The sequence below is a fragment of the Mustela lutreola genome, chromosome 7 (genome assembly GCF_030435805.1).
Source record: "Mustela lutreola isolate mMusLut2 chromosome 7, mMusLut2.pri, whole genome shotgun sequence".
In the NCBI taxonomy this organism is placed as follows: domain Eukaryota; kingdom Metazoa; phylum Chordata; class Mammalia; order Carnivora; family Mustelidae; genus Mustela; species Mustela lutreola.
This window is the reverse complement of record NC_081296.1, coordinates 65735815-65751714: the sequence shown is the minus strand read 5'-3', so window position 1 is coordinate 65751714 and position 15900 is coordinate 65735815. Positions and strand designations below refer to the sequence as shown.

General features: G+C 37.1%; 1 long non-coding RNA gene across 1 annotated transcript in view; it reads left to right on the top strand.

The window, feature by feature from the left end:
- Nucleotides 1–10940, top strand: part of LOC131835310 (uncharacterized) — a 33835-nt gene extending 22895 nt beyond the window's left edge. The window contains exon 3 of the long non-coding RNA XR_009355125.1: nucleotides 10773–10940. This is a non-coding gene — a long non-coding RNA (uncharacterized LOC131835310). The remainder of the gene's footprint in view (nucleotides 1–10772) is intronic.
- Nucleotides 10941–15900: the final 4960 nt, after the last annotated feature.

The following is a 15900-nucleotide window of genomic DNA, read 5'->3' as shown; positions in this document are numbered from 1 at the left end:
ATTTAGCTTGTGTCGTTGAGTTGGCAGTGACATTACTCATGGGGGGAAGAAGTTCCTGTGTTTTGATTCAGCAACATGTACAGTAGAGAATCTAGTTTCACAGAGATATTTTGACATGAATAGGACATGAACAAATTTGTTTTTTTCCTTTTTTTTTTTTAAAAAGATTTTATTTATTTATTTTTGAGAGAGAGAGAGAGAGATCACAAGTAGGCAGAGTGGCAGGCAGAGGGAGAGTGGCAGGCTCAGCAGGCTCCCCACTGAGCAGGGAGCCCAGTGTGGCACTTGATCCCAGGACCCTGGATCATGACCGGAAGTGAAGGCAGACACTTAACCAACTGAGTCAACCTGGGGCCCCAACAAATTTGTTTCTTGACATGAATAAATTTTAAACTAATTTCTTGACATGAACAAATTTTAAAGTAACTGCAGCAAACTCAGGATATTCATTTTTTACTTTTCTCCAGTATGAATGAAATAACACAATATTTCCAAAGTTGATTTTAATCCTTCATTAGTAGCAAATTTGGACAATTTATCCTATAAAGTTAAGATTATAATTAACTTTCAATAAAAGAAATGGATTCTGGGTCCACGGATTTCCTGTGTGTGAATATTCTTACAATGGGAAGTAAATTCAAGGCCTTCTACAGAATTTTTAAGATGTATGTCAGTAACTTTGTGGATATGTAATTTCAATATCACCTGCCTTATTATTAATTATTATTAAATTATGAGACTATTGATATCTGTAGAAACTGTTTCTCTAAGCTTCTGAACTTTTCTTTTTGCTCTTTGATCTTACCTGCCATTGAAAACCTGTCACATCCTTTATTTGAAGGAAAGTATTAAGATCTTTAAAAATATAAAAAGTATCAAACAAATTAGCATGACAGACTGTCCGATTTATATCTTTGAAATGTTGAAACTTGTTCTTATCTTGCAGAAACACAATAGGTTTGTTCAGTAGTTCAGATATTCCTAATGAAACTTTTCACCTCAGTGACAATTGTATCATAGTAGTTGTTCATAATCAGCCTCCACATTATTACAAATGAAGAATGATTTCAGATTTGGTGCGTTAACTTTTATGTAATTTATGGTGTGCGCTAAGTGCACTTTGTAGTTCAGTCAACATTTCAGTTTTGGTTTGTGGTAAGACTCTTGATAAAGGAAGCATTCCCTTCATTTACATTGTGGCGCAGCTATTCCAGAATGCTTTCCTGTTATTCTATGTACTGTGCCAGCAGTACATACTCCTGAAATTTCAAGTCCATGTCACTTTTGTTGGTTAATCTTACATTGTTCTATATAGTGTAGAACTGGTTGTTTTTGAAAATGAAACTTACAAAACAATTCTACCTTTGTATCACCGTCATGCTCAAATTGCCCATATATTCAGGAATTGCCATTTTAGTAGTATTTATACACCTGTCTAGTTGCAATGAAAATTGTCTTAGTGGCTTTATTTTATAATTGATCCCGCGTAATATTAAGCTTTAGTATTTGAAAATGGCATTTGGAAGATGACAGTTGAGTTGTCTTGTCTGATGAGATTCTTTCAACATTTCCAAGAAAACATCATTGATACAGTCTCTCATTAATATTTTGGCACAGATAGGACTTAGGCTTAGCAACTTGAAGTATTATTTTATAAGAAGCCAACAAAGCACCTTAGTTTCTGCTGGCTTTTTAATATAATACTCTTTTTTGAAAAAAATTATTCTTTTGGTTTTGAATGTACTTTTTATAATTTAGATAAAAATATTCATTGGGCCTTAGTAGTTTCATTGACTGGACAGTCTCTTCAGAAAACACACTGTCATTTTAGCTCTTAAGCATCAATTATGGCTACAAAATGAAACTCAGTATATGGAGGATCATACTTCCAGGTAAGATTGGTGCAGCATTTTGATCTCTGTTTCTTAGGAGTGTTGTTCTTTACCATCATTTAGTTAACATTATGTTTGCAATCAGCATAGGTTGATCTGTTCTAGACACAAATGTTCACAGAAGCTTTTTGTTTCTTAATCTGTATATTGCGGTATAAATTATTACAGATTTCCCCTGCTATCCAGAAGTAGAATGTTCCTCTGAAACCTTTCGTAAGCCAAAACAGCACCAGGTAAAGAAGCAATTACCGTTAATTTATGTGGAAACATTTTTTGACATTCCCAGACTGAAAAAATAATCTCTCTGAGGTTTCTCTGATACTTTAGGATACATCTTACTAATTAATGGATGCACAAAATAAATGGAGATAAAGCACAGATGCTCACGGACACAGCTCAGGGCTTTGGCAGTGTGGTGCTGAGATGCTGAGTGTGGTTCTCAGGGAAAGAGCTTTTTGGAGGGGCTACTCTCACTGTATGGGATGTGTGCTCTTCTAGAACAGCTTGTTGTGAAACAAATGCTGAGTACTGTTTTTCCTTTTTGCCTTTCTTTATAAAAGCAAAAATCCTCTTTGAATTTCTTTTGGTTAGTAAAAATAGGTACTAATGTAGACTTTTTGTAAAAGCAAAGTGGTTTCCTGTGTACTTTAGAAAAGTGAGGGATACCCGTAATGCCAGTTTCAGATTCCTAATAGAGCTAGTGATGTTAAAAGTCAATTTGAAGCAGGTTTAGTTAAAATGAGAACTATCAAAGTGACCTCAAAAAGCACTCGTCATGAAGTTATGTTATATACAATTAGTAAGCAGCTTGTGTTATATGTGATTTACTGGGAAAGTTCACTGACATCCAAGCAGGTTCAGTGAGATGAGTCGGGGAATGTGAAATTGCTATGAAAGTTTCTACATGCTTACTCTCATTTTTTTTTTTATTATTTTTACATGGACCCATAACAAATGCCTTGTGGATTGTCACTGATCCATAGTTGACATTTGGCTGTGTATATCAAAACAAAGCAAATAATGTGACTTATACTAGTTAGCAGTAATTTTAAAGGCATCTGGGGAGAGTTGTATAGTCACTGATCCTTTGTGTCAGGAACTCAGGCTTCTCTCTTATTGTTTCACTGGACATGGCTCTCTTTTTCATTGTACCTCATGATTCAGGATGGCTACTGGGACTCCACCATTATGCCCACATTCCAGCCAGAGAAAGAGATGGGAGAGGGAGAGCTTGGAAGAGCCTTTTAAGGCACTTTCTGGAATTTGCACGTATTGTTTCCATATAGATTTCATTGACAGGAGCTAAACTGAGTTGTAAAACCAGCCAAACCAAGTTGCAAGAAATTTTTTGTAATGTAATAATTATTCCAGGAAGTTGTGTTCACCTAGATACCTTCAGAACATTAGAATATCAGGTAGAAAAGAATGTCAGGATTACATTAGGTGGCACAAACTGTTACAGATTTTTAGCCTATGAGATAGTGCAATTTTCCCCCTTCAGTGGCAGGATTTACTCAGGGTCTATAAAGGTTATCCAGTGTAGAATTTTATAACTGACTTGCATTTTTAAACAACCCTATGCTCAATGTGTGCAGAATTCTAGTCCGAATGCTAGATTGGTCCAAATGTTTTCCAAATAAAAATAGGTACAGCTGAGGCAAGAGACACCCTCATAGCCAGGACTCAAAACCTGCAGCTGGATATAGTCTATGAGGGGAGCTGTGGATATGGCAGTGGATAAGGCGGTATCTGTCATCACAGAGTTTACAGTCTAGCAAAGGAGATAACAAGTAGATAATGGCAGTATGGTATGAAAGGGGCTTTGAAGGGTACTGTCGGAGTGATTTCAGAGCAGACTAAAAGACTTCCAGTTGGAATCAGATTCAGTCCATTCTTGTGGAAGTAGTATGTCCAGCAGATGTTCTCCTGCTTAGCTAAAAGTTACTTGAGGCCATATGGACTGCCACTAGATATGTTAACATAGTGTTGCCAGTTTGCTTACCCTAAACGCTGCTTATTAAGTCTAGATAGGAACACCCATTGTTGGAGAAGCCCTAGGTCTTAAAATCCTAGAAAGGAGCTTCTCTATAGTACCACACTGGCAACAAGAATTTCTCTCTATATATAAAATTTGCTTAAAAAGACTTAAAAAAAAAAAACCCAAAACTTGAGTGATGTGCTTTTAGCAATAGAAGCTGTTTAAAAAATGTGTCCATTTGCTGAAATGTGGGGGTGTTGGGCAAATACGTATACTCTTGTATATAGATATAGATATGTAAATAGTCTTGCATATTTTACTTTAGACTTATTTTTTGTGGCCAAGACACTGATGGTGAGGTCATCAGACTCCAAGCAGCAGAAACTCAGCTCCCTTTATATATCCACTTACCTAGTTATCCTAACAGGGACTTTCCAGGTGTTTCAGACTTTTGTTTTTCAGAGATCTGATCTTGTTTTCTTTCAGAGATTTCATTCCATTCTCATATGGTGAGATCCCTTCAGATTGCTGTTTTTTGAAATCTGCCTCAGAAGAAAAGTATTATGGAATCTTGTATTTGTGGAACTATCTAATGTATCTTTCATAAAGTCTTTCTGAGTCATCTCAGATCAAATTCATTTGCTTTCCCAATGTCAGTCTCAGGGCAACTGGGTTTTCATGCTTTCTTGGAATTTCTGTTAGATTAGGTACAACGGTTATCCATGGACACGTGTCGTTTTTCCACTCCCCAGCCAACTTCTCGGTTGGCTGGGGAGTGGTTATCTTTTTTGAGAAAGTCAGTGTCTTACTGATATTCTCCACTTTATTACTTTTTATGCATTTTGTCCCAATCTCCCACATTAATATATAGAATCCGTAACTCCCAATGTGACTGTATTTAGAGACAGGGCCTTTAAAGAGGCAGTTAGGTTTAAGTGAAGTGTTCAGGGTGGGCCTCAAATCAGAGGGAAGAAATACAAGATCTCAGTCTCTCTCTCTTTTTTTTTCTCTCATCACACAGAGAGAAGGTCATGGGAGGGCACATCTAGGTGGTAGACACTTGCAAGCATGGAAGAGAAGGCTTGCCAGAAACCAACTTCTTTGATACCTTGTTTTTGGACTTGTAGCATCTGGAACTGTGGGGGGACTTAAACAAATTCCTATTGTTTAAGTCTCCCAGTCTGTAGTATTTTGTTATGGCAGTTCTAGCAGACTGTACATAACCGAACATGTAGTATTTAGCATATAATTTCCAGTTAATAGATACTTATTTCTTACTGCATGTAATTATCTTTGTGGGGAAGAACTTAGTGTTCTAATTACCTTAAGTTATTAGATATTAGAGAAGTCATTTCTAAGAGTTTATTTAAAATGCCTCTCCCCAAGGTCTTAACACACATACACACACAGACACACACACACACACACAGACGCATGCATGTGGTTGGCGTTCGCCGTTTTGAGTGCATAGAAAGACTGCTAAATTTGCTTTTGTATCAGATAAATTGCCTAATTTCAAACTGTTGATAGACAGGAGATATTAAAGAACAGAATTTTTTCCTTAGAATCCTCCTCCTTGCGAGGTACTTGTCATCCTAGTTTATTATTTCCCCCAAGGACCATTTTTTGATATCTGAGTCCTTAATTTTTTGCTCAGTTGTCAGTAGCACCTATCCAGATAGGCTGCTGTGGAGAAAGGGGAAAGGGGCTATTTAAACATTCATTCACTTATTTATTTACTCAATCATTTAGAACTCTTTTAGAGATTTCCTATTGCTAAACACTATTTTGGGAGCTGTAATAAATATAGGGGTCAAGAGAGGATGTCCCTACTTTTATGTTTATAGTCTAGTGCTGGAAGATTCAGGCTATGTACATGTGAACAAACAAATAAGATGATTTTATTTTTTATATTTTTTATTCTGGTGAAATAAACATAACATAAAATTTACCATTTTAATTATTTAAAGCATTCCATGCCATTAAATACTATCATAGTATGTTTTAATCCCTTCTTTTTAAAACAATTTTTTATTGGAGTGTAATTGACACAGTGTTACATTGGTTTCAGGTGTACAACATAGTGATTCAGCTTCCCTATACATTATGCTGTGCTTGCCACAAGAGTCGTTGCTGTCAGTCATCATGTAATGCTATGACAATATCATTGACTATAATTCTTATCCTGTGCCTTTTATTCCCATGACTTATTCCTTCCGTAACTGGAAGCCTATATCTCCCACTCCTTTTCATTCATTTTGCCCATCCTCCATTCCCCTTCCCTCTGGCAAGCTTCAGTTTGTTCTATTTATAGATCTGATTCCACTCTTTACTTATTTATTTGTTTTGTTTTTCAGATTGCACATATGAGTGAAATTATATATTTGTCTTTCTCTAACTTATTTCACTTAACATAATACCCTCCAGGTCCATGTTGTCACAAATGGCAAGATCTCAGCCTTTTTTATGGCCTTGTAGTATTTCGTTTTATGTCTGTGTGTATGTACACACACACACATACTTGTACATAGCTACATACACACATGCACACATCTTCCTTTTAAAAAGGAATATGGAGATATTTGAGCATATTTAATTTAGGGTTTGTGGAAAGTTATATTTTAATACATGATGATTGAAAGACAAATCTATCTGAATTTCCTAATTAACCATGGTCAGTTATATGCTAAGAAATGCAGATAGCATCACTTAAATTAAAAAATTGCTAGTACTTTTCATTGAATTCATGAAAAAAGTTAGATGCTAAAAATTCTTGGTAGAATGGATGAGGGTAATAGGTTAAGGGCTTAATCTAAGATTGTGAATTTAGTATGTAAGTTTGAGCTCCAACACTACGAATGAACGTACATTGCCACCTTATTGCTTTATCTTATAAGGTTCAGCCTGCTCATCCATTGTTCATAGAATATATGATGCACATTATTCTGTCCTGTTTCTGTTATTTAGGAACCACACAAAAGAAGAGTGAAATAATTCAGCATTTATAAAATGTTTGAGAAATATGCAATCTCTAGCATTTGGTAATTTCCCTTAGTGATGCTAAACATACACTCAAACACCCTAAGAACAACCAAGCAGTATCAAATTATTGAACTAATCAAATTATCTGGGCAGCTATCTCATCTCCCTACTTACTATGTCTAAATAGAAAAAGTGACTCAGTGAGAGCATTGCATGTAGACATATCTGGGAAAACCACATAGAGGGAGCAGATACACCTGGTATGGAAACATCTGTGGCCATTCCTAGGGAGAGGGATAAGCAGGATTAGCACTATGTGTCAGTGACAGCTGTTGCTCTATATCTCTAACCACAAAGGTCATGCTCATTTGTCCAGTGTGGGACTGTTGCATCCCCTGGATTATTCACTCTACTCGCTGATCCTGTTGGAGTGGTAGGCTATTGCATACTTGTATACTATATATGGAAGGTATACTATATGCCACAGTGATTGGAGCTTTAAACTGTAAATGCATATATTTAGCAAGTAAATATCTGGAGTAACAAGCTTTACTCACCATATGTCCTCTGTTAACCCCTTTGAATCTCATGCCGTTTTTATAAAATGGTCCTAATTGCTCTATTAGTCTGCTTGGGCTGCCATAACAAAAAAATCATGGACTGGGTGGCTTAACAGAAATTTATTTTTCTGCACTTCTGGAACCTGGAAGTTTGAGATCACTATGCTGGCATGTCAGTTCCTACTGAGAGCTCTCTTCTTGGCTTGCACATGGCTACCTTCTTGCTGTGTCCTAAAATGGTAGAGACAAAGACCTGTTTCTTTTTTTCTTCTTATAAAGTCACCAATCCTATCAGATAAGGGATCTACCCTTTGATCTTATTTAACCTTAATAGTCTTCTAAAGTCCTTTGGTTTTATTTAACCTTAATAGTCTTCTAAAGTCCTATCTTTAAGTATGGTCATATTGGGGATTGGGGCTGCAGCATGTGAATTTGGTAGTGGGTGGCAGAGGTTGGCGGGGGGGGACACAGATGGCCAACAGATACATGAAAAGATTCTGAACAACACTAATTGTCAGGGATGCAAATCGAAACCGCAATGATATCTCACACTTATTGGAATGTCTAGTATTAAAAAGAAGAGAAATAAATGTTGGTGAGGATGTGGAGAAAAGGAAACTCTCATGTACTGTTGGGGGCAGTGCAAACTGGTGCAACCACCACTATGAAAAACAGAAGGGGAAATAAAAACTTAAAAAAAAAACACCTTAAAAAATAAAAACAGAAAATGTATGGGAATTCCTTAAAAAGTTTAAAATAGAACTGTGTGATCCAGCAATTCCAATTCCGGGTATTTATCTGAAGAAAAGTAAAACACTGGGTATTTACCTGAAGAAAAGTAAAAAAGACACATGCCCCCCCATGCCCCATGTTTACTGCAGCATTATTTGTAATAGCCAAGATATGGATGACAACCTCTTAATGTATCTTAGGAGTTTGAGTGACTGAATAAAGGGCTTAGCACAGACTTAGACATAGTAAGATGTTACGTGTAATTCTCTTTTCCCCCTTTCTTATCCTAATCAAGTTAAGCTACAATTTAGTTACCTATGAATTCCAGCATGTGGATTCAGTTCCAATTTGCAGTTCCAGGAAATTGAGAAGTATAGAGCCATTATCTGAGTAGTGTTATCAAATATAAGAAAGTGAGAGGTCTAGCTTCAGTAATCTTTTTTTTTTTTTAATTAATAACTTCAGTAATCTTTAAATTCTCCTTAAGTTGAAGGGGAGGTTAAGTGACACAGTCATGCAAAAAGTGAATTAACCTTGCTTGCAATAGTAGGACGTCTTTAAGAAATTGATGGATAGAGCCCGGATAGAAGTTTCTTGGGAGATCAGACTTCAGGTTGTCCTATTTAATGTTTATACTCATGACCTGGATCAAGGAAGAAGTTGCTGAGTTTGATGTTCAGCTGAGAGATATGACACTGTGTTGATACTGAGCAACAGACTGAATCTAGGAGACACAAGTTCTGCAATTGGACCCCAAGAAGCAATACATGTGAAGCAGTCTCAAGTATTTTAGTGGGTGCTACATTCTGTGTAATGATAAATGTATACACTTATCCCCACATCTTTAGAGATTGAGCTCACCTGAGATGTCCTCTGCAAAGTCTTATACGAGCCCTTGATTTGAACTAAGTGCCCTGGTAATTCCTATATAATGTCGTAACAAAACTGGTCAAGTGATGTTGAAGATTCCCTGAAGTAAAACATAGTACCTTATTGCCCACTATATTCCAAGTGTCTAGCATAGTCCTGGCATATAGGACATTTTAAATGAATTCTCTGCTGTTGCTAGAGTAAAGTTTAATCAGGAATAGGCAATGTTAAATTGATGATTTGATTTTCTAAGCAGTATTAATTGCCTGCACATATAGACAATAAAAACAACAACAAAAATATCTGCCAAGAAATTGGTAACTTGAAGCATCTTATAAATATTAACGAGCATGTTTCCTATTTGTTTCTAGTGTTGATCAAAAAACTAAACTCAGTAACTACATTTCACCCTATGGAATGGCCTGTAGTTCTTTTATATTCAGAACCACCAGAGTGAGGCATTTAAAGTAATTCAAAAGAGTAATTTCTAGTTTCCACCTTTATACATCTCCTGGGTTTTGCTTTGTTCACCCAGTCATCTGCAAAAGCCATCAAATGCCCAGATTCATAGTCTGCGATTTGGTGACCCTGAACCTCTTGGTGGCCTGGAATGAACATGGAATACTCTTATTTAGTACTTGGAGCCCAGTCAGACATTAGTCTTCTTGCCATGAAATCCTCTGATGCCAATGAAGAGGGAAATCAGAAACAGAGATCAGACAATTCTGGCTCACTGCCTTCCAATACAATGAGTGAGTCACTGACAGAAATGGGGCTGGATGCTTGATATCACTCTTCTAAATCCTTTTATCCCAGTTTTTTAAGTTTGTTACTTGGAGCTATGAAATTCAAGAATACTTTGCTAAGGTGATGAAGATTATAGATTCTAAAATGTCCCCCTGCATCTTCTGTCAGGAAGTGTGAGCCTTAATTGGGGTGACAGTCAATTTTCTGATGCTTATACACTCTTGTATAATTCATGTTCCACCCAAGAGACTGAGTTTTTCTTTTGTACAAGAAGGCATGCCAATTTATTGAAAACCCCTGGGTTGTATGTTTCCTTGTTTATAACTTTTCCATATAGTTGGTTCTGCTCCAACTCATTTGAAAGGGACATCTGTTGGATGAGTTGATGTAATATCTATGTTTGCTAAAAGTCTACTCTGACAGATCAGTGTAAGAGAACCCGAGATGGGGTGGGGAGAACTCAGTCATGTGCCGAGTGGCTCTTAAGTGCAGGAACAGATTTGAGATGATTATCCAAGACAATGACTACAAGATCAAACTAGGCCACAGAGTTAGCCACAGGGATTTGCAAATTCTTTGTGGCTCAGTCCTCTAGGGTGTCCTGTCACTGTGCTTGCCAGTAATGAATTTCACTTCCATGTGGGAGCTTTCAGGTCTTCTTGAAACACTCTGAAGCCATATGTGTCTCAGTCACCTCAGACATCATTCTGCTCTTCAACTTGAAGAACAGTCTAAGCAAGTCAGCAAGGTCTGCTGTGGCATCAGACCTCCTTCTCAAACCCACATCACTTGAATAAAAACCATGATTCTGAATAGTTGACTCATGAATATTTCCTGCTAAGGAACAAGGGGGGCAGTCTGAGGAAATGAAATCTATTCAAGTAATTACCAAACTGTATTTCATTCCGTGTTTGAATACTCTTTAACTTCAAATGTTTTTACCAGAATGGTAACACATAGAACAATCAGTTGATACAAGTATCCTTTTCTTTTTTTCTTTCGCTTCTCTAGCATGGTGCTAACTGTAGGGAAGAAGGTGGCAAGAGAAAACAAAAATCAACTACCCCAATCCATTTCTCTCTTTCCCGGCAATCCTGTTTTGAAGGCAGTCACTGCTTCTCAGAAAGGTCACACCAAAATCAATCAAAGGTGGGGTTGGAAACCTTTGTAGCACTATGATACATGGTAAGTTTATGTAAATAGTCAAGTTGGCACTGAATCTTTCTTAAAATGGTCTTATGTTCTTGGCATAACTATTAGAGTGAGTCCCCAGGAAAGCCTGCCTTGAAATACCACATTGCTGGAGAGTATGATAGTACATGGAATAGCTTCATTCTCTAGTATTATGAAACAGTGTAAAAATCCAGGCACCTTCCCAAGTCTAGAGGGACTTAGAAGTATGCTACTCTCTAGGAAGAGTGACACTGGAACCCTCCTGAGCTCTCTGAGGCCCCTAAGTATACCATCCCCTCAGCCCTGCAACTGTGTCACCCTCAAGTGACATCTGTAAATGATTAGATTGTGGTCTATAGAGGAGTTTCCACATATGAAAGAAAATCAATTTTGAATTAAGAGTTGCCATCAGAAAGCTTTCCATTTATTGAGCACCTATTTGGAAGCAGACTCTCTGTGAGGAATGTTACAGATACTCTTTTATGTACTTCTCTTTGTATCTCAGGACACAATTTGTCTTCATATGTGTCTCAGGACACATTTAAGTCTTGTTCCCATTTTCCACATGAGGGAAATGAAGCATCAGGAGATTAAGTAGCTAGTTTAAGACAACCCATTTATCAAGTGGCCAAACCTGGAGTTGAGTTTAGGTCAGAATGAAGCTCCTTGAGTCAGGATTTTTTCTCTGTTTGCTCCTGAAATATTCCTAAGTACCTGGGAGAGTGCCTGGCAAATTGTAGATGCTCAGCATACGTTGTCAGATGATTGTGCTAATGACGATTCCAGCACATGTACTGGTAACTGTTACTTTACACTGTCTTGTCTCTCTCTCTTCACTCTAGTCCTTCATCTCTCTCGGTCTCCCACACTTCTCTAGGGGGAAAGGGAAGAACCCAGCCTGCTTCAGCCTGCTGTGCTGAGTTTCGTGCCCGTATGCATGCATCTTGTTGAAGGAAGGCAGCAGTTGTGAGGAAGTTGTCTCCCTGGGTCTGCTTCCCTCCCTCTTTCCATCTCACCCTCCTAGCCTCAAAGATACTCTGAGGCCCTGCAAGGTGGGCAGAGCACTGGAGGTTCACTATGAGCAAAGCTGACATGGTCCCTATCCTCAGGCAGTTTTATTGGTTAAATTATGTATGTGACCAGTGTTTTGATAGAAAAGTAGAGGGTCTTATAGGACCATACAAAAGGGGACCCAGCTTATTTTTTGCGGTCACTGAAGACTTTCAGGCACATTTGAACTTTAAGACGAGACCTAGGGAATGCTGGCTAGGGTCTGAAAAAAAAAGGAACCGTCATGCACTGTTGTGTTGTTTGTTGCAAACTGGTGCAGCTGCTGTGGAAAACAGTATGGAGGTTCCCCCAGAAATTAAAACTAAAACTACCATGTGACCCAGCAATCCCTCTTCTGGGTATATATACAGAGGGAATAAAATCATTATCTGTAAGAGATGTCTGTTTTTCCATGTTCATAATAGCCAAGGAATGGAAACAATCTAATTATCTGTCCATGTATAAATAGATAAATGTGATATATATCTGTGAGAGATCAGTTGATTGATCAATTGATAGATATGTGTACACACATACACACACACAGTACTGTTCATCCTTAAGAAGGAAATCCTGACATTTTGAATAACACAGATGGATCTGGAAGGTTTGATGCTAAGTTAGTAAGCCAGAAAGAGAAAGATGATTATATATCTATATATATAGGTATATATATATATAGAATATACATATATCTGTATCTATCTATATCAAGAAAGTTGAACTCAGAAACTTTCTATATATATATAGGTATATATATATATATGGAATATATATCTATATATATAGGAATAAATATGTGGAATATCTATATGTGGAATATATATCTATATATAGGTATATAAATATAGAATATACATATATCTATGGAATATATATGTGGAATATATATCTATATATATAGGTATATATATATATATATATATAGAATAAACATATATCTGTATCTGTTTATATAATGAAAGTTGAACTCAGAAACCAAAATAGAATGGTAGTTGCCAGAAGCTGAGAATAGGGGAAATGGGGAGAGGTTGATAACAGGGTATAAACTTTTAGTTAGAAGAGGAATAATGTGGGTCTAACTAAGACCCTCTTCTTAGTCAGAAGAGCGTCTAATCTGTGAGGTGATGGATGTGTTTAGCATGATTATGGGAATCCTTTCATAATGTGTATGTATACCAAGTCATCATGTTGTATACTTTAAATATATTACAAATTTATTTGTCAGTTATATCTCAGTAAAGCTGGGGAGAAAAAGAAAGACTAGGAATTCTTTAAGTATAGCCTGGAATCTCTGGAGGTTCCTGCCTAAGACACTGTTAGTGGGTTCAGAAATCAAATGTATTTTCATAATAATACTTAGAAGTAATTAGCTGTTTTTCATTCTCACTGTCTTACAAGTACACAGTGGAGTTTTCCACATGGTACGTGATGTATGATGTTATAACATATTGGATGCAGAATTAGATATGAGGATCCATCTGTTTTCTATTAAGCCAGACATTAAAGAGATTTGCAAAAATGTAAAACAGTGCCATTCTTTTTACTAATATATTTCTGGTGTGGGAGAATGTAGTTATTTTTCATAAAATACTTATGTTAAAGTGTAATCAGCTTACTGTATTATTTTTAGATGAATTCAATATTTAAAAGTTTCCTGGTTTTAATTTGTTGCATGTAAATATCCATAGATAGAATCCATATTTTTAAAAATGCTCTTTGGAATCCTTAATAACTCTTTTTTAAACTTTTTTTTAAAAAACTTTTAAGAGCATAGAGGAGTCCTGAGTCCAAAAAGTTTGAAAATTGCTGAGCTAACTAAAAAGGAGGGTGGAATGTTTCATGTTGAAACAGCAGCATGTGGAAAAGCCGTGATTTAGGCCACAACTTAAGTTTTGAGGAAATTGAAGAAGCCCAGAGTGGTTGGAGCATAGATAGTGAGGAAAGGCTGTAAAATGAAGGTTAGTGGGTAAGCAGTGCCAGCTTTGGGAGCAAGAACTTCATCTCAGCTCAGTGGGAGGTCCCTGAATAGTTTTAAGCAGGCCAGAGCTGCTCAGATGTATGCTGAAGGAAAGAAAGAAGGGAAAGACAAGAAAGAAGGGAAGGAAGAAAGGGAAGGAGGGAAGGAAGGAGGGAGAGAGGAATGGAGAAAAGGAAGGACAGTGAAGAGGCTTTGGGGGACAATTTGGTAAGCCCTGAGTTGGGGACAGTGGAATCGGATAGAAGAGGCTGGATTTACAGGATATAGAAGACAAGGAATCTAGAGAATTTGGTGTTGAATATTAATAAAGAAGTTATTGCATAAGAAGGAATGAGTTCTCTTAGGGCTTTTCAGTCACACAGTTTTATCGTATTATTTTATTATTTATTTTTATTGAGTGGTAACTGATATACAGTACTCTTTTAGTTTTAGGGTATAACATAGTGATTTGACATTTGTATACATTGTGAAATGCTCACTACAATAGGTCTAGTTACCATCTGTCACCATACAAAATTAGTACAGTGTTAACTGTATTCCCCATGCTGTACATTATCTCCACGTGCCTTATTTATTTTATAACTAGAAGGTTGTAGTTCTTAATTCCCATCACTCATTTTGGCCACCCCCACCACCCAGCTCCCCATCCCCTCTGGAAACCACAAGTCTGTTCTCTGTATCTAGGAGCTTGGGTTTCGTTTTGTCTTGTTTTGTTTTTAGATTCCACATGCAGTATTTTCTTTCTGTCTGACTGATTTCACTTAGCAGTCATCCTCAGTGTCCATCTCTGTTGTCACAGATGGTAAGATTTCATTCTTCCTCATGGCTGAACAGTATTCCATTGTGTCACACACACCACATCTTCTCTATCCGTTTATCTGTTAATGGACGCTGTTTCCATATCTTAGCTATTATAATGCTGCAGTGATTATAGGAATGCATATATCTTTTTGAATTAGTGTTTTCCTTTTCTTCACTAGTAAGTTGCTATACAGTTTGATTTTTAAATCTTACCACTTCCCTACTAGTTCTGTGACCATGGGCAAGTTTTTTAACCTCCATATAAGCCACAATTTTCTCATCAGGAAAAAAAAGTAGGGATAAGAACCATGTCTCATGTGGTAATCAAAATGATTAAAAAAAAAAAAAAAAGAGCAAACATACCTAATATAGTAACTGGAATATCATAATTATTTAGTAATTATTAGTTTCCTTTATTGTCTCTTTTGTTCATTTTCTTCCTAACCATTTTTAAGTGGCACAGGTAGCTGGCCCAGCTCCTCAGGTACCATGAAATTCTTGGGAGGGTCTACACAATTTGCAAAATGTTCCTCCTGTGATTCTTATATGTCACTGGGGTTGGCCACTTTCCTCAAGTGCATGTAAATGTGTTTCTTCCTCTCTCTCTCTTGCCCTCTCTTTGAGGATGACTCCCATCACTTAGAATCAGTTCCTCTCATCCTATTCATTCTCTTTTAACTTGAAGCTCTGTCCTGTTCCTGGGTTCCATAGTCTGATTCTGCTACTAGTATTCAGTCCCTTTCGTCTGTGTTCGCCAAGTCTTAAGCTAGTCTCTTCCCATGCCTTGTCATGTCCCTAACTTTGCAGAGTTCTCTTCCCCAGCAGCTACCATCTGCAGACAAAATAATTTAGGAGAGGAGTTGGGACAGTCTTTAAGTGATTGTAAATGAAACCTGGTAATCCTTAGGGAAAATCCCATGATTAGGGCCTGAGCTACCTTCTGTCGTTTTTTCTCTTATCTTTTGAAAAGCTGTTCTCAAATGCCTTGACATGAGAATTTAGGGTGGCTTTCCAATGAAGGGTGGGTGGAAAAAGAGACAGTGAGCTCCAGGGTCATAGGACCATGAGAATGCTTTGCATTTTGTCAAGTGGCCCTTATAACAGAGAAGCAGAGCCCAGGAGGTAAGCAGAGGA